Genomic DNA, 13,603 nt, shown 5'->3' with positions numbered 1-13,603 from the left:
CCCACAGTTTTCTGAAATCGGGGAACATCATGTTCCACAACAGAATGGAGTGTCTCAGAGTTCACGTTCGGAATGCTTTGCGGAGTTCGTTCCTTCACTTCAGCTACTTTCGTAATTCGAGCACTGAACGTATGAACATGCCATCTTTCATATAACACTATAGCCAGAAGTCACATGGATTAAGATCAGATGGTGTGGACGGGCAGGCTGTAAGGAATGAGCGCTGACAGTTCCAGCATTTCCGAAATGCTTCTGCAACAGCCGCATCGCCGGTTCTGCAATGTGCGGAGGAGCGCCATTTACTTTTGCAGAATGATGTGATAACGATTGGTGTGCGTGCGAATTCCCTATTGCCCATATTCTGTAATTCTGCATACTGCGTGTCCTCGGAAACGAAAATGGGCTTCATCAGTCTACTGAATGTCCTGCGGCCATTCATTATCCACATCCACGTGAGCAAGAAATTCCAGAGTCGTACTTTGTCTTTCTGCAAGTCAGGAGGATGCAGCTCCTGAACACGGATGAGTTTGCAAGGACAGCAGTGCAGGCTGATTCGTGGCACTTTACGGACTGTAGTAGCGGGACTGTCCAACTTTTGGGCCATTCCACACGTTCTGCACGTTTGCACACAGCTGGTCAGCCCCTCCTGCATTGCTGTGGCCATATCTTCGACATATGTCGGATCAGCTGCTTTCCTTTTTTTTCCCACATTCTACTTCAAAAGAACCACTCTTTTTTGAATTTTGTAGTCGATTTCCCCAGAATCTTAGCTGACTTTGAACCAATGTCCTTTTTCAAACGCTTGAATGTATATAAATATTCAGATTAGCCACCACAATTAAGAAGGGTCGTCGAAAAACTTCAATATTGCACTACTTCCCATATTACCAACAATTATACGGGATGGGACAGTAGAACGGGCCCAGTAAATATTAGACACTGGACTCGCATTCGGGAGGACGACGGTTCAATCCCGCGTCCGGCCATTCTGATTTAGGTTTTCCGTGATTTCCCTAAATCCCTCCAGGCAAATTCCGGGATGGTTCCTTTCAAAGGGCACGGCCGACTTCCTTCCCCGTCCTTCCCTAATCCGATGAAACCGATGACCACGCTGTCTGGTCTCCTTCCCCAAACAACCCAACCCCAACCCAGTAAATATTTCACGGCCCTTGATAAGGCAATCCAACATACAGATGCAGGCGATATAAGCTGGGCTGTCTATTTTCAGGTGCACGAAATATTCTCCTATGGCAGTTTTGCTTTGGCCAGGCTGTAGAGAGAGCGTCGCGTTACGCAGCTTGATGATCTCCTGGTGGAAGAGGACGCTCTGGACGAGCCTCCGGTAGTCCCCTTGCCGTGCCACAGAGACCGCGGGGCGCTGGTCGCCTACGGTAGCCGCTTCACTGAGCCCCGGCAATTGGACGGTGTCGGCCAGTGCTGCGTTGAGCATCTTGAGCTGCGACGACAGGTATATGATGAGCGTCACGTAGAAGGCGTCCAGCGTGCTGGTGGACAGGTAGATGAGCATGAACCAGTAGCAGATGAGCGCGTAGCTGAGCTGGTAGTAGGGCGTCCGCACGGGCTAGCCCCCGTACCACCCGATCAGCATCGGCAGGTTGCGGCCCAGGTGTCTATCCAACGTCCCATTACCTGCAACCACACAAATCGTACAGCTATACTTAAATAAGCAGTAAGAACCTTGAACTTGCCACACGTCCCTAAACCTTCTACATCTCATTCCAGTAACTGCGTCCTCTACATCTACAACATACTCCGCAAGCAACCGAATGCAGTGCGGTGGAGGGTACTTTTGGTAGCACCAACTTATCCCCTCTTCACTGTTCCACTTCCTTTTGACGTCGAAGAATAATTGCTAGTAAACCGCTGTATTACCTTTATGTTCTCGGATTTTTTCATCGTGGTCATTTCGTGAGATGTATATGGGAGGAAGTAATAGAGTATCAGACTTTTACCGGAAAGTGCTCACTGGAAATTTCAACAGTAAACCTTTCTGGTATGCACAACGCGTCTCCTTTGAAGTCTGCCACTGGAGTCTGTTGAGCATCTCTGTAACGCTCTCGGGCCGACTAAACGAACGGGTGACGAAACGCGCCGTTCTTCGTTGGATCTTCTCTGTCCTACCTATCACTCCGAACTGGGGAGGGTCCCACATTGATGAACAACACTCAAGAATCGGTCGAACAAGCGTCTTATAAGCCAGTTGCTTCGTGGATGAGTTACAATTCGTTAAAATTCTTCCGATTAACCTCAGTTTGCCATACTATTTTCCTACTATTTATTTTAAGTGTTCATTTCGTTTAATTTCACTCCTAGACATTTTACGGTAGATACTGTTTCCAGTAGTTTGACATCAATAATGGAGCTGTACAGTGTGGGATTTCTTTTCCTGTGTACACGCCATATGTTACATTTATTTACGCTCGGGGTAAATTGTCAGAACCCGCACCATTCATCAATCCTCTGCAGGTGATCCTGCAAATCGGCTCTGTCTTCTCGTGTTGCTACTTTCATATAGAGAACCACATCATCTGCGATCGCTCTTAAAGAGCTTCCGACGCTTTTTACTAAATCATTTACATACGTTGTACATAATTCCTTTGGGTACCACGGAAATTACCTTTACGTACGTCGATTTTGTTCCATTAGGAGCGAGGTGTAGAGTTCTTTCTGCAAAGAAGTCTTGTACCTAGTCTCAAATCTGGTCCGACATTCTGCAAACCTGTATTTTTTTTTCGCTAAACGGCAGTGCAGGATTGAGTCAAATGCCTTCCTGAAGTCAAGGAACATGACGTCAACCGGAGCACCGTTGTCAACTGCACTATGGATCTCGCGGAAAAACAGAGCGAGTTGAGCTTCACAAGATGTCTGTTTACGGAATCCTACATCAACAGATGGCAGAACTATATAACTTTCGGAAATGGTCGACATTGATGTCCGTATGTTGATGTTCTGTAATTAAATTCCTTGCTGTTGAACGCCGAAACGCATTCATGAAAAGCTCAAGAAGATGTAGGGAAATGCGGCGTTGGACGCCAGACACCGGTGTCGTTGCTGTAGAGAAGCTGAAAGGCACACGCAGTTGGCCGATGCCACGCACAGCGGTCGGCCAGCTGCTGCAGTGACGTCACACAACATGAGGCGTGTCGAACACATCGTCCGCGGCGACCGCCGGGTAACACAGCAGACGAGTTGCGTCGTCAATAAGTGCGTTGCGATGGTCGTTACTGAGAAACTCGGCTACTGCAAGATTTTTGCATGCTGGATACCGAAAATGCCGACCGACCGGAAAAATGACGAATGGCACCACACCGCGTCCGTCTCATCGGTTCACCGAAGGAAGCTCATGGGAGGCATCACTTTGGAGATGCATAAACATTTAGAACTTCTGGGCACCAGGGGCTGAGGAAACTGGGCCACGATTTTTACCGAAATGTTTACATGCTCTGACTTCATAGTGGAAAAGAAACTGTCCATAGAGGTGGAGCTTTTACTCAAATGTGACAAATTAATCGTCAATGTTGTGGTTGACATCCTTTTTAAATTGCATTTACTTTTCATCTAAAGTGAAAAGAAAGTAGCTATTACTTTCTGATGGACATAATACATAACGTTTCATGCATCATCTCAACTGTGTCTTCATTGTTAACTTCCTTACATGATATTACAAAAAGTGTATGCTACGTCAACAGTTATATTCTAACAATTCCAAGCAACCAGCCAAAATCTGATTTTAGTTCACTTTATTAAAAAAGCACTGTTGCATGTTTCTATATTACACATTCATCGTGTGACGCCTTATGGCTTTTATCAAAGCACATGGATGTCGGTTTAACTCCTTCTGCGTAAGTGATTTCGTTGAGAAACCACCGCAAGATTTTCACTTTGACCCTACCGAAAAGTTAGTTTCTCACTGTTTCACGTCGGTCGGTGTGCCCGAGCGGTTCTAGGCGCTCCAGTGTGGAACCGCGTGAGTGCTACGGTCGCAGGTTCGAATCCTGCCTCGGGCATGGATGTCTGAGATGTCCTTAGCTTAGTTAGCTTTAAGTAGCTCTAAGTTCTAGCAGACTGATGACCTCGAAAGTTAAGTCCCATAGTGCTCAGAACCATTTGAACCATTTGTCGCCGGCTAGAGTGGCCGAGCGGTTCTAGGCCTACAGTCTGGAACCGCAAGACCGCTACGGTCGCAGGTTCGAATCCTGCCTCAGGCATGGATGTTTGTGATGTCCTTAGGCTAGTTAGGTTTAAGTAGTTCTAAGTTCTAGGGGACTGATGACCTCAGAAGTTAAGTCCCATAGTGGTCAGAGCCATTTGAACCATTTGAACCATTTTTCACTGTTCCACCATGACGTCATAGATCCATGCACTTATCTTGTGACAAATGGAACCACGTGCTCAGACCAGATGCAATGCAGCTCGACACAAATGGAAGTCAAGAAAAAGTTTATAGTCTTCCAGTTAACTAGTTTTTGTAATAATCATGTGATTTTGTTCTTAAAGTAGTCTACGGCTTTAAAAATGCTAATACTGTACAAAGTGATGGAGTAGCGTAGTGATTAATGGATATTTGTAATGTGCAAAAGCTCGAATATCCGAAAATAATTTGAAATTTTTATTTGTAATTCGTTATCTAAATGATTATGATTATTATTTGTATGTAATTAATTGCTTTTAATGCATGTTTCTTTTTCTACCTGTTTGCAACGTCATGTTAATCGTCGTAGTAACATCTCATTTGTCTTCAATTTTTCCTTCCTATGATTGTTTTACCTATTGGAATCTTTTTGCAAATGATCTCCATTATTTTTATTCACCTGTCATAGTACTGGAACATATGAAATTCGTGATCGATCGGGTAAAGACCAAAATACGAAATGATTTATTTGCGACGAATGTGCAGTGGCGTCAGAAACGCACTTACCACTACGAAATAGCTATATTTTGGATGGTAATCATCATATAAACATTTAAAACGTAAATTATTGTTGTACTCAGAAAACAATAACGAATATGAAGATGTGAAAGAAAGAAGGGATTATAAGTAAACGTAAAATACAACCACAATGATGAATAGTAATAATTACTACAGTAATGTGTACGAAAACATAAAATGTTGCAATGAACAAATTTAAGTCCACGTTAATACATAAAAATAATCAAAATCATACGAACAAAGTTCACAAATGAACAAGAATGATGCAAAGTAACAATAAGAGCAAATGAGAGAGTTCATATGATGATTAAAATTATGTCACAAAGAAGTAGAAATAAAAAATTATATTCAAGCAATGAAACTGAACAAACGTGGTAATCAAAGTAATTTCGATAAAAATTTAAAAATAAAAAATGGGAAAGTACCCATTAGCATTCAAACCCACAGTCTTCCGAACGTGATCAGTACCTCTCTACCACCAAGCTCTCATGATACGCATAAGGAATGTTTATACAGTTTTTTAATTTTACTTAGTTTTTTAAAATTTTTATAAGTCCGGGAAGTATTACCTGTGAAAAGTTTTGTGAAAGAAGCAGCGACACATTCTGCGCACACATTCTGTGCAACCAAGCCAACATTTTGCACAACAATGTGTGGGTGCAGGTAGTGGGGCTATGTTCCAAGGGCTGCATTTTGATTGTGCGGGTTGCCTAAATCAGGGGCAGGTATGCGCTGAGGGGCAAACCTATTTTTCTCCATTGATGGACAGGTACATAACCTTTTGTTCTCATTTGACTGACAGGTCCTTAGAATATTGTTCTGTTAAGTGCTTTTCCATGTTCCATGTCATTTCCATTTCCTTTTGATTGACAGGACTTAACCTATTGGCCCCCCATTCCCACCCACTTCCCCAAACTGCTACAGGTACACTTTCAGGTCCGAGTTAATGGAATAGGCCCTCCCCCCTCATACGTATCAGTTTGATAAACTTAATTGAATTGATCAATTAGTTAACCTCTCTCGTAGGAAAGTGCCATGCCACCTGCCACACCCACCTTGCAGGAAGTTCAAATTCCATCAGGAAAATGGAACCTCTACTAACCTAAGAAAATGGTGGGAAGATAATTTACATCACATTGAATACTAAATTAAATTGGTCAGTTAATTAACCTCGCCGGTGGGAAAGTGCCACGCCCCCCCTGGCGGGAAATTCAAATTTGATCAGGACAATGAAACCTATACTAATCTAAGAAAATAGTGGGAAAAAAGGGCACCTCCACTAATCTAATTCATCCAACTACCACCTCTTCGTAAGAATTGGCGGGAAAAAAACTTACTTGATCGATCTTTGGAGGGTATTCGATTGTAGTGTACGGAATATTATTTAAACAATTTACACATTGTGTGGAATATTGTTTATTTACAGTTTAGGGGATTCTAGGCATTGTATGGTATATATGGAAATTGGTGCAGAGGAAGGATCTCATAACACGAAATTCAAGGGTATATTGTTTATTCATAATATAAAATCAGTTTGTGGGGGTTGGATTTCTCCTGCTCGTCATTCCCTGCTCTCTGGAAACACGTAGCTGTTCTAAGAAGTAATTACAGGGAGCAAACATGATGAATAACCTAATGTTCATCTCTGTACTCTGGGTGTCTTAACCTAATGTTTAGGCCTTTGTTGACACTTAATCAATTGTTCTGTTAAGTGGTTTTCCATGTCATCCCCATTTTCTTACAATATTCTACCGCCAATGATCCCAAATTAAGTAATTAGTTATGTCCTCCCACAATTTCCTGGTGCAATTTTAGAATTTCACATACTTTCTAACGCCATTTCTGACGCATTCTACTTTGCCACACACACCCCTAAGCTTTTGTACTGCGTTTTGCATAAAAATTATGCAAATTAACCCATTGTCCAGCACTTAACTTGCTGTTCTGCTCCATGTCACCCACTCACGTGCTCCCTCCCATTAACTACTGTACTACTAACACCACATTGATATAAATAATGTATGAAAATTAGTTAAATCGGTATTCTTCACTTGTATGGCGTAGTTTTTCTTAATTCGCAGCATCCTACTGGTCAGTGAAATCGATGGAGTATGTTGTTGTTGTTGTGGTCTTCAGTCCTGAGACTGGTTTTATGCTAGCTCTGTATGCTACTCTATCCTGTGCAAGCTTCTTCATCTCGTACTGCAGCCTACATCCTTCTGAGTCTGCTTAGTGTATTCAGCTCTTGGTCTCCCTCTACGATTTTTACCCTCCACTCTGTCCTCCAATACTAAATTGGTGAACCCTTAATGCCTCAGAACATGTCCTACCAACCGATCCCTTCTTCTAGTCAAGTTGTGCCACAAACTCATTTTCTCCCCAATTCTGTTCAGTACTTCCTCATTACTTATAAGATCTACTCTTCAGGATTCTTCTGCAGCATCACATTTCGAAAGCTTCTATTCTCTTCTAGTCCATACTATTTATCGTCCATGTTTCACTTCCATACATGGCTACACTCCATACAAATACATTCAGAAACGACTTCCTGACACTTAAATCTGTACTAGGTATTAACAAATTTCTCTTCTTCAGAAACGCTTTCCTTGCCATTGCCAGTCTACATTTTATATCCTCTCTACTTCGACCATCATCAGTTATTTTGCTAACGAAATAGCAAAACTCCTTTACTACTTTAAGTGTTTCATTCCCCAATCTAATTCCCTCAGCATCACCCGACTTAATTCGACTGCATTCCATTATCCTCGTTTTCCTTTTGTTGATGTTCATGTTATATCCTCCTTTCAAGACACTGCCCATTCCGTTCAACTACCCTTCCAAGTCCTTTGCTGTCTCTGACAGAATTACAATGCCATAGGCGAACCTTTTTTTTTCTTCTCCATGGATTTTAATACCTACTTCGAACGTTTGTTTTGTTTCCTTCACTGGTTGCTCAATATACAGATTGAACAACAGCGGTGACAGGGTACAAGCCTGTCTCACTCCCTTCCCAACCGCCGCTTCCCTTTCATGACCATTGACTCTTGTAACTGCCATCTGGTTTGTGTACAAATTGTAAATAGCCTTTCGCTCCCAGTATTTTACACCTGCCACTTTCAGAATTTGAAAGAGATTGTTCCAGTCAACACTGTCAAAAGCTTTCTCTAAGTCTACAAATACTAGAAACGTAGGTTTGCCTTCTCTTAATCTAGCTTCTAAAATAAGTCGTATGGTCAGAATTGCCTCATTTGTTCCCCTATTTCTACGGAAGCCAAACTGATCTTCCCCGAGGTCGACTTCTACCAGTTTTTCCATTCGCCTGTAAAGAATTCGCGTTAGTGTTTTGCAGCCGTGACTTATTAATCTGATACTTCGATAATTTTCACATCTGCCACCGCCTGCTTTCTTTGGGATTGGAATTATTATATTCTTCTTGAAGTCTGAGGGTATTTCGCCTGCCTGTGCAAAATTCCACCAGGCGCCTTCCTCTTTCATTTCTTAACCTCAATCCATATTCACCTACAACGTTTCCTTCATTTCCTTTTCCTACTATCGAATTCCAGTCACCCATGACTATTAAATTTTCGTCTCCCTTCACTATCCGAATAATTTCTTTTATCTCATCATACATTTCTTCAATTTCTTCGTCATCTGCAGAGCTAGTAGGCATATAGACTTGTACTACTGTCGTAGGCGTGGGCTTCGTGTCTGTCTTGGCCACAACAATGCGTTCGCTGTGCTGTTTGTAGTACTTACCCGCATCCGTATTGCTTTATCCATTATAAAACCTACTCCTGCATTACCCCTATTTGATTTTGTATTTATAACCCTGTACTTACCTGACCAAAAGTCTTGTTCCTCCTGCCACCAAACTTCACTAATTCCCACTATATCCTACTTTAATCTTTCTAAATTTTCTAACCTACCTGCCCGATTAAGGGATCTGACATTCCACGCTCCGATCCATAAAACGCAAGTCTTCTTTCTCCTGATAACGACGTCCTCCTGAGTAGTCCCCGCCCGGAGATCCGAATGGGGGACTATTTTACCTCCGGAATATTTTACCGAAGAGGACGGCATCATGATTTATCCATACAGCGTAGCTGTATGCCCCCTGGAAAAAATTACGGCCGTAGTTTCCCCTTGCTTCCAGCCGTTCGCAGTACCAGCACATAAAGGCGTTTTGGTTAGTGTTACAAGGCCAGATCAGTCAATCATCCAGACTGTTGCCCCTGCAACTACTGAAAATGCAGCTGCTTCTCTTCAGGAAGCACACGTTTGTCTGGCCTGTCAACAGATACCCCTCCGTTGTGGTTGCACCTACGGTACGGCTATCTGTATCGCTGAGGCACTCAAGTCTCCCACCAACGACAAGGTCCTTGGCTCATGGGGGGAGGGGATGGAATATAGCTTAAACAAAAGATTGCTAATAAAAAAACAGATTTTGCCACTCGATGTCCGACGCAGCCACGAGCCACCACTGGATGCCAGCCAGCGCGAGCCATCGCTCTCACACTGCTGCACGCGATAGTTGGGTCTGCTTTCATGTATACAGTTAGAATTCTTCCAGTGTGATACTGACAACTCACAACTCCAATGTTTGCTCACGCTGGTCCCATACGTGATGGCGCATAGCTGTGGTGTGGTCCAGCACTGAGAGAAATTTCCAGTGCTTCCCAGAGTAGCACAGGCTGCACTGTTACTCGCGCAACATGAGAGATGCGTCTAACTGTGCTTAACTGCCCAAGGCGACTGACGCAACACAGCGAAGTGCGCATGTGTAGCTACAAACCCTTGGCGGGGCATCTAACGAGATTCTGAATCTTATACTGATGTCACATGACTATGAAGAAATAAGAAATTCTGGCCCTATCAGAACCTTTTTCCGAAAATAGCCCAGAATAACGTCGACATGAGTCTTCCTCGCGGACCTAAAGTGGTAACCCTTCTACCACGTGTATACCAACCTGCTTTCAACACATACAAACGCTCCCTCCGCTATGTAGAGGCTCCTTTATCCCAGCGCAAAGGATGTGAATGAATCGAACATTATGATTGGCTCTTATCGAATTTACTCGCCGAATTACTGAAGCTGCCAGTATCGAAGCACCATCCGCCTTCTTTCTTTCTGCAGACGAGACTTCCAGCGGTTATTTTACACAGATCGCCATATTGCACCGGCAATTAATTCTCACAGACTACCATATATATTTTCAAATACGGAGAGACTTTACTCGCTTGCACTGCTCTCCCACTCTCAGGGTGCGAAACTGTTCTTCAACCAGGCAATATATCACCGCATACCGTGTCGATGTAGTAAACATACAATTCGTACCCTGTGACAAACAAAGTAATCCCTTTTACATCATTCGTATATAAACCACGAAGTCGGACAGTACCGTATATACACTCCTCGCAGCACTAGATATTTTCCCGCAGCCGACAATCTCAAGTCATCCACCCCCACCAACGAGCGGCCAGAGCACCCACAGCGGACCAAAGTCGCTCTCAGAATCTACAAATTCGGAATCATTTCCCCTCGGCACAAACACGTTACTGTTTCTGCTGTGAACATGCTTCCTTGCTTACCCGCTTTTCTACACACATGTCGAGACTCGGGGATTACAAGTACACAAGTATTTTTTCGCACGGTTCGCCATAATGTTATACCATTTTCGCGGTACTTCTCGATATCAAGCGCTAGATAGTATCCTACCGATCGCTAGATATAGACTGGAAATTAGTTCTCGACAAACGCATAACTTTAGCTTGGTGGGGTGTGCTGTAAACCACTGACTATCTAGAAACTTGTCACGTTCGCGAAGACATTTACTTAGCAACTCGAAACGAATAGAGGAAACTGATATTTCCACTCTCCAATACCGATGTCGGTGATGTAGTAGATTCCAAATCATTCCCATGATTTACAACGTCAGCTAAAGTGTTTCTCATGTCTAGAGAAGCAGCAAGCATGTCTTCCTCACGCTAGATGCACAAACCACAATCGATCTTCTCTCAACTAAATAAAGGCGTGAAATGTGCAGGAGCAGTCAGACAAACAAATTACATGGGAAGGAATAACGATACAGTGCAAATGCACCTCCATATTAAATCTTCTCATATTTCCACACAATCGCTAAAGCTATTCAACACATACTAAGTAATTGTTCGCTATTCGGTCGTTTATAGGATAACACGGTTAATACATCTACATTCCTACACTCCAACAGGAATCTTCAGTCTGACAGCTCCTACCGTTAACGGGTAACGTGAATCAGCCTGCACAGGACACAGGCGCTGCAGGCCGAGCACACGCAGGTAGAATGTTTATCCTAAGAAATCGGTACATATATATTTTATCCCTAAATGTATCGATTACAGTCTCAGTTGAACGACATTCGACTATGAGTGAAGTATCGGAAATACACTCTGTTGATGTCTGCGGCTCTGGAAATAGAAATATCAGTACCATTCTTATGACTTGACATACTCTTCCCATGCTATCACAGTACTCCACATCAAATCCTTACCTTCCTTACGAGTGGGCATAGTCACTTCCTTTACACATGTCGGAACACAAACACATGCTTTATAAGCCTGATGGTCAAATGCCAAGATATCATGCACCTCCTACCACTAAGTATAACACTTCGTCATTGAACGATCACTGACGATACAAAATAATACTGAGAGAAAAATCAGCCATAGGTGGACATGTCTCACAAGTTTTTCTTGTGAGTGCTACCACTGTGTCCTAGAAAGAGAGACGTAATCGGCCAGTTGTTAAAAAAACTCGAAGCCAACAACTACTGTATGTTACTGTCACATATGGTCATGGTTCTACAGGCGCACCCAAGTATCCATGTTAAAAGCTATACTGTCTTTATAAATGGAGGTACGACGTTAGCTCTGAAGAGGGTGGTTTTTTTATCCAGACAAATACCGAGACGGTGATCGCTGGAGTGTATATTATCAGACCAGCACTCGAGTTACATGTGCCCAGAATGCAACCTCGTGATAAAATCGCTGAATTTTGAAAGTGATTCGGCTGAGGGACGTGGTATGTAAGCGGTATTTTCGACTCCCTCACACCGCCCCAGCTACATATTTCTATAGGACTTACATTGGCTCGATACCATATCACAGGTTCTGCGGTGTATCCACTGAGTTATAGGCGGTGACTGATTAAGAAGGAATACGAACAGTAGCAGCAGATGATGTGCCGACAGAAATCGTAAGAAAATGTAGGCAAGCTTTTCAGATCTCTAGTGTTACACTATCTGCTAGAAATGATGTCCATTTTTGGAACCAAATCTTTCCATTCAACCACATACGTGCATTGGATCACACCCACAAGTGAATCATGTTTCTGGCATCTATCTCGAATATGACTGCTACAGTACAATCCCAACGTGGTTTTAGTCAGACCATACGCATCTTGCAACTACTCCCGTTTCTACAGCTTAGCGTATGTGATCGTTCTAATTTAAGTCGGAACTGAGCAGACGTCAGAGAAAGACATATCCTCCACCTTCTGCAACCCATTTAGAAACAGAACGACCTTAGTTAGTGCAACAGGACGGTGTTTTAACCATTCGGTGGCAATGTGTACAATGTGGTACATCTCCGAACTAGATACAGTTACTACAGACCGAAGCAGATATGCGTCCATTCAACCCAGCCCAACATGCTATCATTGTTATTCTGCGCCATCCAACAGAAAAAAATTACAAACTATAAAAGCTCCACTAACTTCACCCGATGTAGAACTCACCTAGGCGCCATTGTTCACATGATGAAGCATAGCTGCAATGTGGATCTGGTGCAGAGAGAGAGTTTTTGAATGCTTCCCAGAATAGCATTCCTCCTAGCATTCCGTCTGCGAATTTACCGGTCTACCGGTCAAACTGCTATTGCTGCCTATGCGGAACGATCCTATTAAATTTACAGCTTTTGGTCCATTGTAGAGGTCAGTTTAAGGTTTCATCACCCACAATGTTGTATGATGACCGTACAGCACAGGCTATACTGTAACTCGCAAGAGGCGCTCCCAGTGACCCTGTGTCGTTGTTTGAAGCATTGTTTTCTAACACGCTTTGTACTCTGGAATACATTTTGTTTTTCTGCCAAGACTTCGAGGTCTGTCTCAGCTCCTAAACTGACATTAAGATGCTCTGATCCACGGCCTCTCACAGAAAACTAGACATTGCACGGTGTAAATCATTTTTTTAGTGCACCTGCCAAAACACACGACACACAGTGCATGATTTTAAATAAAAGACAGTCGCAACATAAGGAAGCTAGAAGAGCTTCCAAACTGATGTCTGAAAGTGATTGACGACTTCTACATTTAAACTCATCTGTCACAGTGACGGAATAAATGGTGGCTCTGCATTCCCTTTCGACTGCTTACTCATGTTACACTCATGTACGCGATCCCTGTTTCACTGCTAGCAACCCCCAGAATTTGCCACCAATCCACAAAACGTATGCCCCAACTCAAACAAACGTTATAAGTCAATCATTATGTGGTAACCAACAGCGCACCAATGCACGGATGGGATATAAAAGACACCGCCAATGTACTGTAATAATAAGGAAAACAGTTGATAGCGCGAACAATTTTAGCAATTTTACAGTAACTTCAACACC

The 13,603-nt window shown here is 43.1% G+C and overlaps 1 pseudogene; it reads right to left on the bottom strand.

Annotated features, from left to right (window-relative positions):
* The window catches only part of LOC126266889 (odorant receptor Or2-like), a 184,991-nt pseudogene that overhangs the window by 58,974 nt on the left and 112,414 nt on the right, over positions 1-13,603 (bottom strand).

This window comes from Schistocerca gregaria, chromosome 4 (assembly GCF_023897955.1).
Source record: "Schistocerca gregaria isolate iqSchGreg1 chromosome 4, iqSchGreg1.2, whole genome shotgun sequence".
In the NCBI taxonomy this organism is placed as follows: Eukaryota; Metazoa; Arthropoda; class Insecta; order Orthoptera; family Acrididae; genus Schistocerca; species Schistocerca gregaria.
This window is presented reverse-complemented; position numbering and strand designations above follow the sequence as displayed.